The sequence below is a fragment of the Thalassophryne amazonica genome, chromosome 6 (assembly GCF_902500255.1).
Source record: "Thalassophryne amazonica chromosome 6, fThaAma1.1, whole genome shotgun sequence".
Taxonomy (NCBI): Eukaryota; Metazoa; Chordata; class Actinopteri; order Batrachoidiformes; family Batrachoididae; genus Thalassophryne; species Thalassophryne amazonica.
This window is the reverse complement of record NC_047108.1, coordinates 13495280-13512726: the sequence shown is the minus strand read 5'-3', so window position 1 is coordinate 13512726 and position 17447 is coordinate 13495280.

Here is a 17447-nt window from a genome sequence, read left to right as displayed (position 1 = left end):
CAGATGGATCTTATTATGCAAAATGTTTCATTAAGATTATGCCAAGCATATAAAACTGTTGGATATGTAAAGGTTTTGTTTGGATGCTGTTCCTATGTTGTTCCTGTATTGAAAGAAGTGAACTGTTTTTTAAACTGCTGCTATTATAAACAACTGCAGTGTGTTTGAAACGACTGAAGTTCACTTTTAGGAATTTCAACAGCAGAAGATTTTCTTGAGTCGTGACACCGGTTCAATTATAAATCACATGTGCATACTTTTCTGCATGTGAATCTAATTTGCTTTTTTCTGTGTTGTTTGTGCGTTTGATGTGCACGTGTGTTGACACTAACGGAGCTCTGAGGCGTTCACATTATGATGAAGACGACGTTAAGTGGAGCAGCTGTGAGTTATGTTTGCCGTCGTTTCAAAGCCTGGCTTAAAGGTTTAATGGCAGTCTGTTCTTTATCAGCCGCATCAAAACCCACAGAAGAAAAACATCTATACAATTTAAACAAGACTGAAATGGCACGTTTACATTTACAACTAAACTGCTCATTAAATGACATTTTTGTATAAATGAGTAAAAACATCCTTAGGAAATTATTTTGTGTGAAACTGTTCATTATAACCATCCATTGGGGAGGTAATGGTCTGGTGTGTTTTTGACAATAAATAAGAAAACAATACCCAATTAAATTGGGTGTACAGATGCTGTATTTCCTGAGGCTTCTCAGAAAGAACAAAGTGTCAGAGAGGCTATTGGTGTCTTTCTACCAGCACTCCACAGAGTCAGTCCTGAGCCACGGCATTTTGCTGTGATTCACCAACTGCACAGCCGTGGAGACGAAAGCACATCGCCCACATCTCACTGGCAGCCCTCTCCTCTCTCTTGAGGCCATTTATAGCATCCACTGCCTCACGAAGGTCCAAAGCATCCTCAGGGGCTCATCCCACCCTGGTCATCACACATGTTACCCTCAGGGAGACGCTTCAGAACCATCATCTCCAAAACTAAAGCCCCTGTCACACATGGCAAGAATGTGCCGGAAGCATTCCCGATATGGCAAATATTCGCCATAATCAAACGCAATCAGGAGGAAAAGAGGCGTGGTCTGCAGTGTCGAAGCGCAGACAGACTTCCTCATCCACACCTGTCAGTTCGCATCCAAAACGTATGTAGACGACTACTATCAGATAGCCATAAAAGGCGCTGCAGACTGTCCAATCTCCTAATGTCTCGATGGCAGACCGGAACACTGTGTTCCTCACGTGTGTGTGTGTGTGAGTGTGTGTGTGTATGCATGACGCTGCATGGGCCACTAAGGGTGCACCTGCCACTGGACAGCTTTGCTCCAAAGTTTGCTGGCATTGGGCCAAGCAGTCCCTCAGATGGAACGCCTTTCCAGGGAACTTTCTTTTTTCTTGTTTGCCCACTTCACCAGCACAATGCAACTCTGGACACCGCAATAGTTGGATTATCACATGGAAGTAATGTTTTTATTTTGGGTAAGAGGATTTTAACCACAGGGTGCGGTCCTGGTTTCATGTCCACGTCGGTGCTGTGAAACACTCCTGGACCTCTGTCAGAGGTGAGATTCATGTTTATTCATGCTGTAACTGCCTGGCACAACAGTTCCAGGTCATTATACATTACATGTATACATTATTATACGTGGCATGTGCAGGTCATATCGTGCCAGATCTATCTCAAGGTTCCCTCGTATGCACTCAAATCTTTTCGGATCCCATTTTGCAGCCATCAGAATATGTAAATTGCGGTCAGATGGTCCTCAGATTGCACATAGACCGCTGTCGGATAGGTGTCCCATCTCAAAGGTGCTCGGAAAGTTTTGAATATGTGCATCACACTTGGGGCCACCAGCCAATTTTGACCAACTGTGTTGACTTCCGCAGATGGCTGTCAGAATGTTTTGGAACTGAAATCCGACACTTTTCGGATGCGCGCCAATTCATAAGTTTGACGCCACTCTGCCTGTTTCCGGCTATGTGTGACGGGGGTATAAGACTGAAGAGCAGATGCTAGCCCAGAGCTGTCATTACACTGAATGCTGAACAAATCAGGTAACACTTGAACACTCAATATAGATCTGCAATATTGTTTAGACTAAATTATATAGTTTTAAAACATTTAATTCTTAACTTATATTGTGTCTGTTATCTATTTGTTCTTATATGTTGCTTGCCTTCATCATCTTTTAAATAGCACTGTATATGAGTCTTTGCCTGAATTTCATTGTATTTGTGCAATAACAATTACAAATAATAAAAGATATATTCATCTGTGGTAAAAAGTAGTGTTGTCAAACAATGTGAGCAATTTGGAAAGTTTTAAACATGTTTAAAAAAATTGTGATGCTGCAAAAAAGTGTGATCCACAAAATCTGAATAACTGGATTTAGATTTCAACTGCATTTCATTGGCCCAGTACCTGTACCTGTACCTGTACATGTACCTGTACTCTGCACAATGACAAATAAAGTTCAATCTAATCTAATGGTTGCAGATCAGGGGTAATCTGTTAAACACACTCTCACTCTCTCTCTCTCTCTCTCTCTCTCTCTCTCTCTCTCTCTCTCTCTCTCTCTCTCTCTCTCTCTCTCTCTCTCTCTCTCTGTCTCTCTGATATCAGTGGAGCTGTAATTGGGAACACCTGTGGTGGCTCAACACCTGCAACAAATAATCATTCTGGCAGTACATCAGTCCTGGTTTTTCTAACTCATCCTTTCCATAGTATTCAGTCTCCTGAGTGGTGCTGTTGGCTTTGGAACTTGTTTTCCTTCTGGAATAGTCTTTGCACGTCTTGAGCTGTGTTTTTGTGGACTAATGTTCATTTGTTCCTGTCTCCGGATTCCCCGCTGCCACTGAGGCCCAACCTGAACCGACCTGGCAGCTCTCAAACCACATCCTGGCTGGCTCCCAGTGGTTCAGCCTCCCTCTGAGCCTCATCCCTGGCTCTACTGTGCACATTTAAAAAAACACAATTGTCTTTTTCCACAGAATCTGCCTCATTGCATTTGGGTCCGACTGTCTGTGCCTGTTTTTTTAACATACTTTTGGACAATCAGGAACAATATACAGGTGCGTACCCACCACCAATATATCACTGCCTATCTTACACACAAAGCTGTGCAATGCAAATATGATTGTAGTTTCCAAATGAGCCAGTTGTCATTTTTCCACCCATTGCCGACCTTGTTTCAATAATGAGTTTACGTGCACTCATGTGTGCTTCATGGGTGTGTCGGTCGATAAGTGAGGTGTGTTGTGGGCATTGCAACTGAACCACAGATCACCACAGATCTGAATTAAAGCAGACTGCAGCATTTTTCTGCTATTTATACAGTATAATATTCAGATGCACCTTACATCAGTGAGTTTATGATGCACAAACAACCTGCTTGTATGTGCAACAAAATAGAATCAACAACAGTTAGATGGATTAAGAGGAAACACAAATATTCTTCACTTCTCCAGTTGGGCAGCGTAGTCTTGTTTGAGGGCAGGTGCAAAAGAGGTCAAATTTGACCCATATGAAGAAATTTCTCTACTTCTGGGGAGCGGCAACGGGAGCGGCTACCCCAATAAGTGGTCAAATCCCGCGGTATCATGCAGGGTTCAATTGAGACTGCGCTGCACTATTCTGCAATTCAGGGCAGTTTTGTAGCATCTATCTGCTCCTGTGCTTTGACGATCTGGATACACATCCATTAATTTGGAAGGAAACCTCTCAATTTAGTCTCCTGTCTAAGTTGTGCCCTCTAACGTCTAAGGCAATGATTAAGTAACCAAATACAATGAAACTGTGTGTGTGTGTGTGTGTGTGTGTGTGTGTGTGTGTGTGTGTGTGTGTGTGTACACGCACCGTGACATCACCCACTGGTTTTCTGAAGAGGAATTTTGAAGGTCAAATAGTGCGGTTCCGGAGGTCGCCATGTTGGCTGAGTTTAACTCTGCTTAACTCCTGGTCTACACACGAATGGACCAAATGGTGGAGGATGAGCAAAACTGGTGTGAGGAATTCAGCCCAACACACTGTCCAACTAGAGTTCCCAAACAAGCAAAGCTATGGCTAACAGACAGTCAGTGTCCGAATGTGACTAAGCTACCTGAAAATTAGTACTAATCCACTGCTAACATATACATTAAATACGTACTAAAATATGGAAATACTTGAACACAGACTTCTTTGAGGGTCCGTTTGTACATTTAACTGCACAGGAAGCCATATTATCTCAGATATCTACAATAAAATGCTCCGAAAGGACAAACCGTTGACTCAGATGAGGAGGTGATGGTCTAGTGGTTAAGCGTTGGGCTTGAGACCAACGGATCCTCGGTTCAAACCCCATCCAGACTGGAAAATCACTAAGGGCACTTGGGCAAGGTCCTTAATTCCCGAATTGCCCCCGGTGTGTTGTGAGCTCCCTGACATCGGAGTGTGAGTGTGTTTGTGTGAATGGGTAAATGTGAGGCATAATTGTAAAGCGCTTTGACCATTTGATGCAGATGGAAAAGCGCTATATAAATGCAGAGTCCATTTACCATACAACAGCAGCTAACAGCCTCTGCTGGAGGAGAAAATCCCGCATTCTCACGTCACTCAAAGCAACTATGCACCTAATTAATCACAACTTTATGGCTTTAAATGTCTTAAACCAATGAGTTATATAAGATCAGACCCATACCATTGCCATGAAACTAAGGATAGACACCTTATGTTTTTTGCATCAGGATGTAAACATGCTCATAACATGTCCTCCTCATTTAAGAGGACAAAACATAATCAGATTACACACCTTGTAAATGGTAAAGTGGAGACGGACACACTCCAAATGCATTTCTTTTTAGACCATGCACCATAGATCAACAAGATAGGGCCCACAGTCACTGGAGGCGTCACACGTGCTTTTATTCCCCGTGTTCTTTGTCTTTATTTGCCGTTTCCTCCTCGCCTCGCACCCTCCCGGTGGTGCTCATTCTTTTGTTGAAGCTGTAAAACTTGTAGCCACGGTCTCTCAGCTCCAGTGAAAAGTGCAGTAAAGTTTAAACACCAGCCGTGTACGTGTGTAACAGTCATAGTGAGAAAAACTGACTGGATCCGACACGGACCGTAAACCACCAGCAGGTTATGAGTTTTTATGTCATTCATAATAAAGACTGACACAAACTGAGAATGAGGCTTGAAACCTTCAAGATTAACACAGATCCACATTGTGGAAATGACTGGACCCGTGAAACGCCCAAATGAATGGAATTCAATATCCATCCCTCCATCAATCTTCTAAACCAGTTTATTCCAATTAAGGGTTTTTACAGTCACATTAATGTGGACAACTGCATGTTTATGTGGTCGGTAAATACATTTGATGTGGCACAGAAGTCCTGTGCGGTGGGAGTGAACCCAGACACTGAGATCCTGTTAGCAGGAGGGAACGCATCCATGGAGACAAGAGTGAAAAGGAAAAAGCAAAAGTGTGGAGAGAAACACAAGTGGAGTGAAAACAAAGCACGGAGTGACAAAACAATGCAATAAGAAAAGATGGAGTTTGTGATGAAAGGAAAGGCGGGGAAATGACAGATGAGTGAGGTCATAAAGGGCCTGGCTGTGACAAAGAAACAGATCACTTTAGAAAATTAAATCAGAGGATGCCTGCTCCAACAAAGAAGAAATTCCAAACTCCTCCTGACATGAAAAAAGGAGAAAATAAGACCGAACACGGGAACAAGAGCAAAACAGACACCGACCCTCATCATTAAAGCCATTAAAGTCTTTGATGCCATCTCAGACATTTTGACAGTCTTGTTGTTGGTTTTATGTGTACATTCATCAAATCGCATATTATGAAAATTTGTCGAGCTTATTGGTGTCACCATGTTTGTTCATAAGTCTTGTAAACACAACTAATCAACCTTTTGGTGGATTTCAAGGAATCTTCATGAAGATGTGCATGAAGGAAAATAATTCCAGTTCAAAATCATCAAGGGGAGATAGTGTATTTTCCTGAATATAAGTTGCACCTGTCAAAACATTTCTTCGTTTATTATTAAAGATTATTTTGTTTTACACTTCACAGCTTTGATTCCTGAGAGTCTGTTATAAATAGTTAGACTAATTTCTATTGTCATTCAGTAAAAAAAAATCACAGATGATGTCACAGAACAAAATATTGATGCATTGTATAAATAATAATAATAATAATAATAAACATAATAAATGTCCAAGGTGTGTGAATGTTTTTTTTTTTGTTTATTTGTCTTCAAACCCAGTTTATCACTATTATTATCACTATAGAACTTGGCAATAAATTTGATTCTGATTCTGTGTATATACAGATAGAGATGGGGCTGTGCAAAGTCATGCAGATGTACAGAACCTTTCAGTGCAGGGATGATCAAGCTGTACTTTGTGGAAGTGGGGGGGCAGGATAAATGGTGGTGTCTGGCATTATTTATAAGTCTAGCTGCGGATGGAAAGAAGCTGTTTTGTGTCTTTGGATTTTGGTCCTGATGGACCTCAGCTGTCTGCCAGAGGGGAGGGTGACAGCAAGTTTGTGTCCTGGGTGAGAGGGATCGGCCACTATCTTCCTTGCTCACCTCGGGGCACTGGAGGTGTACAGGTCCTGTAGGGATGGCAGATTGCAGTCGATCACCTTCTCTGCTACGTGGATGATACACTGTAGTCTGCTCCTCAGCAGTGGCAGCAGGGTACCAGACGGTGATGGAGGAGGAGATGATGGACTCAATGATGGCAGTGCAGCATACCATAAATAAATAAAGGGATGGGATATTGTGCATATAAAGATGCTTACAAGGATAAAGTTGCTACCAGATGCTATAGTGTATTCTATATCCAGAGTTTCACATAACTGGTACTCATCATGCTCATATGTGCTAAAAATCATTGATGCACAGCAGACAGCACACAGAGGGGAACACTTTTCCTGCAATCTGTCATTGCTTTCCTCCTATGAAGAGCTTCCCTTGTGTTTTCTGCTGTGCATCATTTATTTTTAGCACAGAGAAGCACCATGAGTACCAGTTACGTGCATGCGTGTCTATATCCTACATTCTATAGTGCAGTTTTCATTATTGATTTGTATTTAACTGTCTTATGGCGGGGGCAGCACGGTGGCTTAGTGGTTAGCACTGTTGCCTCACAGCGAGAAGGTTGTGGGTTCAATTCCCGTGGCCTTTGTTGTGAAAGTGTAGGTACACGGACCCACAACAGGGGGCGCAATGAACGGACAATGGAGAAAAGTAAGAACAAGTTTTACTGTTGTGAAAATAGCACAACTGATACAACAATTAGCAATTTGGAGATGTAAGCCGAAATCTGCTGGTGTCTTGTGGGCAGGCCCGAAGGTAGGAGACGTCCGTCCTAGTTGAACCGGAACCACCCAGATCTCCTCTGCCACCGAAACCCAGAAGTACTGGAACCGCCAAGTCCCGAATTCCCAGGTGGCCACTGCCTCCGCTCGTCGGATCCGGTACTGCTGGCGGGAAAGAACACAAACACACAGGGTGGGATGCGACCGCACCCGGTAGATGAGAGGGGCAAAGCCGCCTCCACCTCTTGTCACACTGAAGCAGGAAAGGTGAGTACTTATCTGAACACAGATATATGTTGCAGAGGTGATTACCTGAAACTCAAGGTGGTTTCTCGGCACTGAGGTGGAGACGCTGTCCTGCTGATATACCTCCGTACTGAGTGAAGTCAGCTGTGTCCAGTAATGGGTGACAGCTGTCACCCTGGCTGCTCTCATCAGGCGGCGGCGCCCTCTGGTGCCTGGAGCCCGCACTCCAGGCAGGGCGCCCTCTGGTGGTGATGGGCCAGCAGTACCTCCTCTTCAGCGGCCCACACACAACAGGACCCCCCCCTCAACGGGCGCCTCCTGGCGCACGACCGGGCTTCTCCGGATGGCGACGGTAAAAGTCGGCCAGGAGGGCCGGGTCCAGGATGAAGCTCCTCTTCACCCAGGAGCGTTCCTCGGGGCCGTACCCCTCCCAGTCCACCAGGTACTGAAGACCCCGGCCCATTCGACGGACATCGAGGAGCCGACGCACGGTCCAAGCCGGTTCCCCGTCGATGATCCGGGCAGGAGGTGGTGCCGGACCCGGGGTGCAGAGGGGTGAGGTGTGATGGGGCTTTATCCGGGAGACATGGAACACTGGGTGAATCCGCAGCGAGGCCGGCAGCTGAAGCCTCACTGCGGCGGGATTGATGATTTTGCGGATTTTAAAGGGACCGATGTATCGTTCTTGGAGCTTGGGGGAGTCCACTTGAAGGGGAATGTCCTTGGTGGACAACCACACTTCCTGCCCAGGACGATACGTGGGAGCCGGGGCCCGCCGCCGGTCTGCATGTGTCTTCGCCCTCGTCCGGGCCTTCAACAAGGCAGAGCGGGCGGCACGCCACACCCGACGGCACCTCCGTAGGTGGGCCTGGACCGAGGGCACACCGACCTCTCCCTCGACCACCGGAAAAAAGGGGGGCTGATACCCCAAGCACACCTCAAACGGGGAGAGGCCGGTGGCAGATGACACTTGGCTGTTGTGAGCGTACTCGATCCAGGCCAGGTGGGTACTCCAGGCCGTCGGGTGTGCGGCTGTCACACAGCGTAGTGTCTGCTCCAATTCCTGATTCGCCCGCTCTGCTTGCCCGTTGGTCTGGGGGTGATACCCAGACGAGAGGCTGACCGTGGCCCCCAGTTCCCGGCAGAAACTCCTCCAGACGTGTGAGGTGAACTGGGTACCGCGATCGGAGATGATGTCTGATGGGATGCCATGCAGACGGACGACGTGGTGGACCAGGAGGTCCGCTGTCTCCTGGGCCGTTGGAAGCTTCGGGAGGGCCACAAAGTGGGCCGCCTTGGAGAAACGGTCCACTATCGTGAAGACGACGGTGTTTCCCTGGGACGGCGGGAGACCCGTGACGAAGTCCAGGCCGATATGGGACCAGGGGCGATGAGGCACGGGCAGTGGCTGTAGCTGCCCTGAGGTCTTCTTGTGGTCAGCCTTGCCCCTGGCGCAGGTGGTACAGGCCTGGATGTAGTCCCGGACGTCGGCCTCCAGGGATGCCCACCAGAAGCGTTGCCGGACGACTGTCACGGTCCTTCGCACCCCTGGGTGACAGGAGAGCTTAGAACCGTGACAGAAGTCCAGGACTGCAGCCCTAGCCTCGGGTGGGACGTATAGTTTGTCCTTTGGTTTGTTTCCGGGGTCCGGGACACGGGTCAGGGCCTCCCGGACGGTCTTCTCCACGTCCCAGGTGAGGGCGGCCACGATAGCGGACTCCGGGATGATGGGATCCGGGGGATCCGACGGTTCCGTTTTGACTTCATCCTCGTGCACCCGGGACAATGCGTCCGATCTTTGATTCTTGGTCCCGGGGCGGTAGGTAATCCGGAAGTCAAAACGGCCAAAGAACAGTGACCAGCGGGCTTGCCTGGGGTTCAGACGCTTAGCGGTCCTGATGTACTCCAGGTTCCGATGGTCAGTGAAAACCGTGAATGGCACGGCTGTTCCCTCCAACAGATGTCTCCACTCTTCGAGGGCCTCTTTCACAGCAAGGAGTTCCCGATTGCCGACGTCATAATTCCGTTCAGCGGGGGTCAACCTGCGAGAGAAATAGGCACACGGGTGAAGGACCTTATCGGTCTTCCCGCTCTGGGAGAGCACCGCTCCTATCCCTGAGTCCGAGGCATCCACTTCGACCACTAACTGGCGGCTAGGATCGGGCTGCACCAGAACTGGTGCAGACGAGAAGCGCCGTTTCAACTCCTTGAACGCGGCCTCGCACCGGTCCGACCAGGTGAAGGGAACTTTTGGAGAGGTCAGGGCTGTCAGGGGGCTAACAACCTGACTGTAGCCCTTAATGAACCTCCTATAGAAATTAGCAAAGCCGAGGAACTGTTGCAGCTTCCTACGGCTTGTGGGTTGGGGCCAATCTCTCACCGCCGCAACCTTGGCCGGATCCGGGGCGACGGAGTTAGAGGAGATGATAAACCCCAGGAAGGACAAAGAAGTGCGGTGGAACTCACACTTCTCGCCCTTCACAAACAGACGGTTCTCCAACAACCGCTGCAGGACCTGACGGACATGCCGGACATGAGTCTCAGGATCCGGGGAAAAGATGAGTATATCGTCTAGATATACGAAGACGAACCGGTGCAGGAAGTCCCGCAAGACATCGTTTACCAACGCTTGGAAGGTCGCGGGAGCATTAGTGAGACCGAACGGCATGACCAGGTACTCAAAATGACCTAAGGGGGTGTTAAATGCCGTCTTCCATTCGTCTCCCTTCCGAATCCGAACCAAATGATACGCATTCCTAAGATCCAGCTTGGTGAAAATCTTGGCTCCATGCAAGGGGGTGAACACTGAATCCAACAAGGGCAACGGGTATCGGTTGCGGACCGTGATCTCGTTCAACCCCCTGTAATCAATGCATGGACGAAGTCCGCCATCTTTTTTACCCACAAAAAAGAAACCTGCGCCCATCGGTGAGGTGGAATTCCGGATCAACCCGGCGGCTAATGAGTCCCGGATGTAGGTCTCCATTGATTCGCGTTCCGGCCGTGAGAGGTTGTACAGCCTACTGGACGGGAACTCACTGCCTGGAACCAAATCAATGGCACAATCGTACGGGCGGTGGGGAGGAAGCGTGAGAGCCAGATCCTTGCTGAACACGTCAGCGAGGTCATGGTACTCCGCTGGCACCGCCTTCAGATTGGGCGGGACTCGGACCTCCTCCTTAGCTTGGGAGCCGGGAGGAACCGAGGAACCGAGACACTCCCGATGGCAGGTTTCGCTCTACTGCACCACTACCCCGGACGGCCAATCAATCCGGGGATTGTGCTTAAGCATCCATGGAAACCCTAAAACCACACGGGAGGTGGCCTGAGTCACGAAGAACTCGATCACCTCCCGGTGGTTACCTGACACCACCAGAGTTACTGGAGGTGTCTTATGCGTGATTGGTGGGAGTAGGGAGCCATCTAGTGCTCGAACCTGCACAGGCGAGGTAAGAGCCACCAGAGGGAGCCCTATCTCCCTGGCCCATCTGCTGTCAAGCAGATTCCCCTCAGAGCCCGTGTCCATAATTGTTGTATCAGTTGTGCTATTTTCACAACAGTAAAACTTGTTCTTACTTTTCTCCATTGTCCGTTCATTGCGCCCCCTGTTGTGGGTCCGTGTACCTACACTTTCACAACAGGATATCTCGGCCAGCGTCATGGATCCCGAGGGGCGTCAACCGGCTGTTGAACGGCCACTGGAAGACCAAGACGTGGCGGAGGCTTCGGGAGGGGTAATCGGTGAGTTGCAGCGGATCCTCACCGCTTTCACCTCTTGGATCGATTTAATGACCGAGCAACACGTTCTCCTAAACCGCAGGGTGGAGGCTCTCGCCGCACAAGTGGAGGCGCGCCCTTCGGGCGCCGCTGCGGCTCTCCCTCCCGAGGACCCTGCGTGCGAAAGTAACGTTCCACTGGTCGTTCAACGGTCCCTCCCTCCGTCCCCAGAAGCATACATAAGCCCTCCAGAACCATCGCGTACATCAAGGGACGCTGAGCGAAGACGAGCGAACACTGCATAAGAAAGTCCGCGCACGTCTCCACACAGCCTCCGTACGGTTCTGGAGGGCTTATGTATGCTTCTGGGGATGGAGGGAGGGACCGTTGAACGACCAGTGGAACGTTACTTTCGCGCGCAGGGTCCTCGGGAGGGAGAGCCGCAGCGGCGCCCGAAGGGCGCACCTCCACTTGTGCGGCGAGAGCCTCCACTCTGCGGTTTAGGAGAACGTGTTGCTCGGTCATTAAATCGATCCGAGAGGTGAAAGCGGTGAGGATCCGCTGCAACTCACCGATTACCCCTCCCGAAGCCTCCGCCACGTCTTGGTCTTCCAGTGGCCGTTCAACAGCCGGTTGACGCCCCTCGGGATCCATGACGCTGGCCGAGATATCCTGTTGTGAAAGTGTAGGTACACGGACCCACAACAGGGGGCGCAATGAACGGACAATGGAGAAAAGTAAGAACAAGTTTTACTGTTGTGAAAATAGCACAACTGATACAACAATTAGCAATTTGGAGATGTAAGCCGAAATCTGCTGGTGTCTTGTGGGCAGGCCCGAAGGTAGGAGACGTCCGTCCTAGTTGAACCGGAACCACCCAGATCTCCTCTGCCACCGAAACCCAGAAGTACTGGAACCGCCAAGTCCCGAATTCCCAGGTGGCCACTGCCTCCGCTCGTCGGATCCGGTACTGCTGGCGGGAAAGAACACAAACACACAGGGTGGGATGCGACCGCACCCGGTAGATGAGAGGGGCAAAGCCGCCTCCACCTCTTGTCACACTGAAGCAGGAAAGGTGAGTACTTATCTGAACACAGATATATGTTGCAGAGGTGATTACCTGAAACTCAAGGTGGTTTCTCGGCACTGAGGTGGAGACGCTGTCCTGCTGATATACCTCCGTACTGAGTGAAGTCAGCTGTGTCCAGTAATGGGTGACAGCTGTCACCCTGGCTGCTCTCATCAGGCGGCGGCGCCCTCTGGTGCCTGGAGCCCGCACTCCAGGCAGGGCGCCCTCTGGTGGTGATGGGCCAGCAGTACCTCCTCTTCAGCGGCCTACACACAACAGCCTTTCTGTGTGGAGTTTGCATGTTCTCCCCGTGTTTGCGTGGGTTTCCTCCGGGTGCTCCGGTTTCCTCCCACATCCAAACACATGCGGGTTAGGTGGATTGGAATCTTTAAAAAATTGTCCGTAGGTGTGTTTGTGGGTGTGCCTGTGTTTGTTTGTCTATTTGTGGCCCTGCGACAGACTGGCGTCTTGTCCTGGGTGTACCCTGCCTCACACTCTATGACTGCTGGGATAGGCTCCAGCCCCCCGCGACCCTTAATTGGACTGAGCGGTAGAAGATGGATGGATGGATGTCTTATGGCGGTTGTGTAAAAGCTGTCCCTGAATCGTCATGTTTTGCAACTCAGGCTGCGGTACTGTCTACCTGAGGGCAGGAGAGAAAACAATTTGTTAAAGGGATGTGAAGTGTGTTGGATATGTGCAGAGACCTGGTCAGGTTGTTAAAGACATGAACGCCCAAGAACTTTGATTGCTGCACAGTTACCACAGCAGAGTCCTTGATGTAAATGGGGGGTTGCATCTTGTCCTGAAGTCAATCACCAGCTCCTTGCTTTTTTCCGCATTCAGGATCAGATTGCTGTTGGTGCACCAATCGGTGAAGAGTCTCACCTCCTCCCTGTAGTCTGTGTCGTCCTCGTTCTGGATGCACTCCACTACGGTTGTGTCATCAGCATGTTTTATTATGTGATCTTTGCTGAACTCTGTCATGAGGGTGAAGAGGAGGTGACTCAGTACACACTCTTGTGGAGAGCCTGTGCTTAAGGTGATGGTGTTTGACCTGCTGTTGTTACCACTGTGCACAATCTGAGGCCTGTTTGTCAAAACGTCCAGTGTCCAGTTTAGCAGGGGGATGTTCAGCCCCACAGGGATTATGGTGTTAAATGTAGCACTAAAATCAAGCAGCAGCATGCAGACACATCTGTTTTTCCCCTCCAGGTGTTCAATGGACAGATGGAGAGCAGTGGATAAGGTGTCCTCAGCGGAGCGGTTTGGTCGGTACGCAAACTGTAGGGGGTTGAATGTCAGAGGTAAAATGGAGGTGATGTGGTCTTTTATTCATCTTTCAAAGCACTTCATGATTATGATGGCTGACATTTTGAAGCACGAAAGCATAATGGCTTGACCCAGGGAGATGTTCTAAATGTCTCTCAGGACCTGTACCAGTTGTTCTGCACACACCTTGAACACGCAGCCAGGTATGTGGTCCAGACCTGTGATGACCTGTCCTCACAGCAGGATGAATATGTTAGTTTAAATGAGTCAACACCCCCGAGTCACACTAACTGTCAGAATGCTCGTAGCACGGGCCGGGGCGGAGGATTAGCAGCAATCTTCCATCCCAGCTTATTAATTAATCAAAAACCCAGACAGAGCTTTAATTCATTTGAAAGCTTGTCTCTTAGTCTTGTCCATCCAAATTGGAAGTCCCAAAAACCAGTTTTATTTGTTATTATCTATCGTCCACCTGGTCGTTACTGTGACTTTCTCTGTGAATTTTCAGACCTTTTGTCTGACTTAGTGCTTAGCTCAGATAAGATAATTATAGTGGGCGATTTTAACATCCACACAGATGCTGAGAATGACAGCCTCAACACTGCATTTAATCTATTATTAGACTCTATTGGCTTTGCTCAAAAAGTAAATGAGTCCACCCACCACTTTAATCATATCTTAGATCTTGTTCTGACTTATGGTATGGAAATAGAAGACTTAACAGTATTCCCTGAAAACTCCCTTCTGTCTGATCATTTCTTAATAACATTTACATTTACTCTGATGGACTACCCAGCAGTGGGGAATAAGTTTCATTACACTAGAAGTCTTTCAGAAAGCGCTGTAACTAGGTTTAAGGATATGATTCCTTCTTTATGTTCTCTAATGCCATATACCAACACAGTGCAGAGTAGCTACCTAAACTCTGTAAGTGAGATAGAGTATCTCGTCAATAGTTTTACATCCTCATTGAAGACAACTTTGGATGCTGTAGCTCCTCTGAAAAAGAGAGCTTTAAATCAGAAGTGTCTGACTCCGTGGTATAACTCACAAACTCGTGACTTAAAGCAGATAACCCGTAAGTTGGAGAGGAAATGGCGTCTCACTAATTTAGAAGATCTTCACTTAGCCTGGAAAAAGAGTCTGTTGCTCTATAAAAAAGCCCTCCATAAAGCTAGGACATCTTTCTACTCATCACTAATTGAAGAAAATAAGAACAACCCCAGGTTTCTTTTCAGCACTGTAGCCAGGCTGACAAAGAGTCAGAGCTCTATTGAGCTGAGTATTCCATTAACTTTAACTAGTGATGACTTCATGACTTTCTTTGCTAACAAAATTTTAACTATTAGAGAAAAAATTACTCATAACCATCCCAAAGATGTATCGTTATCTTTGGCTGCTTTCAGTGATGCCGGTATTTGGTTAGACTCTTTCTCTCCGATTGTTCTGTCTGAGTTATTTTCATTAGTTACTTCATCCAAACCATCAACATGCTTATTAGACCCCATTCCTGCCAGGCTGCTCAAGGAAGTCCTACCATTATTTAATGCTTCAATCTTAAATATGATCAATCTATCTTTGTTAGTTGGTTATGTACCACAGGCCTTTAAGGTGGCAGTAATTAAACCATTACTTAAAAAGCCATCACTTGACCCAGCTATCTTAGCTAATTATAGGCCAATCTCCAACCTTCCTTTTCTCTCAAAAATTCTTGAAAGGGTAGTTGTAAAACAGCTAACTGATCATCTGCAGAGGAATGGTCTATTTGAAGAGTTTCAGTCAGGTTTTAGAATTCATCATAGTACAGAAACAGCATTAGTGAAGGTTACAAATGATCTTCTTATGGCCTCAGATAGTGGACTCATCTCTGTGCTTGTTCTGTTAGACCTCCGTGCTGCTTTTGATACTGTTGACCATAAAATTTTATTACAGAGATTAGAGCATGCCATAGGTATTAAAGGCACTGCGCTGCAGTGGTTTGAATCATATTTGTCTAATAGATTACAATTTGTTCATGTAAATGGGGAATCTTCTTCACAGACTAAAGTTAATTATGGAGTTCCACAAGGTTCTGTGCTAGGACCAATTTTATTCACTTTATACATGCTTCCCTTAGGCAGTATTATTAGACGGTATTGCTTAAATTTTCATTGTTACGCAGATGATACCCAGCTTTATCTATCCATGAAGCCAGAGGACACACACCAATTAGCTAAACTGCAGGATTGTCTTACAGACATAAAGACATGGATGACCTCTAATTTCCTGCTTTTAAACTCAGATAAAACTGAAGTTATTGTACTTGGCCCCACAAATCTTAGAAACATGGTGTCTAACCAGATCCTTACTCTGGATGGCATTACCCTGACCTCTAGTAATACTGTGAGAAATCTTGGAGTAATTTTTGATCAGGATATGTCATTCAAAGTGCATATTAAACAAATATGTAGGACTGCTTTTTTGCATTTACGCAATATCTCTAAAATCAGAAAGGTCTTGTCTCAGAGTGATGCTGAAAAACTAATTCATGCATTTATTTCCTCTAGGCTGGACTATTGTAATTCATTATTATCAGGTTGTCCTAAAAGTCCCCTAAAAAGCCTTCAGTTAATTCAAAATGCTGCAGCTAGAGTACTGACGGGGACTAGAAGGAGAGAGCATATCTCACCCATATTGGCCTCTCTTCATTGGCTTCCTGTTAATTCTAGAATAGAATTTAAAATTCTTCTTCTTACTTATAAGGTTTTGAATAATCAGGTCCCATCTTATCTTAGGGACCTCGTAGTACCATATCACCCCAATAGAGCGCTTCGCTCTCAGACTGCAGGCTTACTTGTAGTTCCTAGGGTTTGTAAGAGTAGAATGGGAGGCAGAGCCTTCAGCTTTCAGGCTCCTCTCCTGTGGAACCAGCTCCCAATTCAGATCAGGGAGACAGACACCCTCTCTACTTTTAAGATTAGGCTTAAAACTTTCCTTTTTGCTAAAGCTTATAGTTAGGGCTGGATCAGGTGACCCTGAACCATCCCTTAGTTATGCTGCTATAGACGTAGACTGCTGGGGGGTTCCCATGATGCACTGTTTCTTTCTCTTTTTGCTCTGTATGCACCACTCTGCATTTAATCATTAGTGATCGATCTCTGCTCCCCTCCACAGCATGTCTTTTTCCTGGTTCTCTCCCTCAGCCCCAACCAGTCCCAGCAGAAGACTGCCCCTCCCTGAGCCTGGTTCTGCTGGAGGTTTCTTCCTGTTAAAAGGGAGTTTTTCCTTCCCACTGTAGCCAAGTGCTTGCTCACAGGGGGTTGTTTTGACCATTGGGGTTTTACATAATTATTGTATGGCCTTGCCTTACAATATAAAGCGCCTTGGGGCAACTGTTTGTTGTGATTTGGCGCTATATAAAAAAATTGATTGATTGATTAATCTTGTAGTCTGTAACAGATCTGATTCCCTGCCACAGTCTTCAGGGGCCTCATGTACAAAGTATACGCACACACAAAAACATGGCATACATTCAGATGTAGCAAGAGTGAAATGGCCATGGAAATGTGCGGTGCACCACGCAAAAACTGTTGGTTCACTGGCGACACATAAAGGCGTGTACTCAGGGTATGCGAGGATGTACTTGCAAATGATGACAATTGGCTTATAAGCTGATTCCAATTACCAAGGCCACTGTTACTGGAGGCCGGCCCTCGAGCGCAATATGGCGAGGAGCCAGGGGTTGTCTGTGCCCACATCTGTGCCGGCCACGCTGGGCTTCCTGGCAACAGGGGCATTCCAGCGGGGGCTGTTAGATTGGTCAGGGGTGTGCC